The sequence below is a fragment of the Seriola lalandi genome, unplaced genomic scaffold, assembly GCF_002814215.2.
Source record: "Seriola lalandi dorsalis isolate HSWRI2012SDOR001 ecotype SW California unplaced genomic scaffold, Sedor1 jcf7180002054984, whole genome shotgun sequence".
Taxonomy (NCBI): domain Eukaryota; kingdom Metazoa; phylum Chordata; class Actinopteri; order Carangiformes; family Carangidae; genus Seriola; species Seriola lalandi.
Window position 1 is genome coordinate 115,462 of NW_019525533.1, and position 1,313 is coordinate 116,774.

The window sequence follows — 1,313 nt, forward strand, 5'->3', positions numbered from 1 at the left end:
ATGTTAATGCATGTCAGCTTTTATTGTGAAAAATATTAAGTAGTGACACTTAAATCTCTGTGAATAATAACTTTTAATTAGCAGCTACTAAGAGAATCAACACCTCAAAGACAGTTTGGTGGAATGCAATAACAATAATTGATTATTATTGATGGATATGACCTTATTTATGAGAATGAATCTAGTCGCCATCTTTGTACCTTTCACTGCTCACTGAAGGTGAGGTTTGTTGTGTATTATTGTTGTGGTCAGGGTTAAAAGGATGATGTGAAAAAGCAAGTCAGTAGGCTGGAGAATGTGCTAAAAAGGGATATTTATAAAAAAAAAAATAAGGGAAAATGAACCTGGGAAATTAAGAATAAAATAAAAATCCACCGGCCCAAAGCACCTGCTCAGGTAAGTACGGCATGATACAAACTGGTTTTCCTCTCCCTGACTGAAATAAGTGATATAACACAAAACAGTGATAATGTGGGGAACAGGGTCTAGTGAAAAGGGAATGGAGCAGCCTTTTCACAGTTTGTATTATCCCACAGTTGCAGATCTGCTCTGATTAGTTGATTCATTAATTAGTTGATTGACAGAAAAATAACTGGCAGCTATTTTGATGATTTAAAAATGCAAAACATTCCTCAGTTTATCTTTTTTTTTTAGGATTTTCTGCTAATTTTAGTCTGAAGTCATTTTAAATTCAGTCTTTTTTTTTTTGCTTTTGCTTCAATGAAACAGAAAACTGAAATGAAAAGCTACAGGTTTGATGTGAAATTTCCCAACGGATGAACTCCACATATTCTAATGAGACCATGATTGTTGTGTGATTTCACTGTAAACAGATCAGAGTTGACTCATGTCTCACTGTGATTCACTGTCTACTTTTAAAACAGGAGAAGACCTTCGACCACTGGAGGGCGTCAGAGTGTTAGACTTGACGAGGTAATATTCAGCCTCAGTCGTCTCTGCTGCAGCATCAGAGATAAAGTCTGGATCTGAACGTTTTTATATGTCTGCAGGGTTCTGGCTGGTCCCTTCGCCACCATGATCCTGGGAGATCTGGGAGCTGAGGTGATCAAGGTGGAGAGACCAGGTGAGTCTTTGTGCCTTTCTTCCCTCCTCACTTTATCCTGCGTCCTTCATAGTGCGTTTCTAGCTTGTGTTCTGCTGGACAGGTGCAGGTGATGACACCAGAGCCTGGGGTCCTCCGTTCGTCAGTTCAGAGAGCGCCTATTTCCTCAGCGTCAACAGGAACAAGAAAGTAAGTCAGGACACTTTGAAGCAGCTGGAGAAAGTCTGTTCAACACACACTCACAGTAACT

General features: G+C 39.5%; 1 protein-coding gene across 1 annotated transcript in view; it reads right to left on the minus strand.

The window, feature by feature from the left end:
- The window catches only part of LOC111647312 (uncharacterized), a 72,467-nt gene that overhangs the window by 22,780 nt on the left and 48,374 nt on the right, over nucleotides 1-1,313 (minus strand). The gene's annotated exons all lie outside the window — the stretch shown is intronic.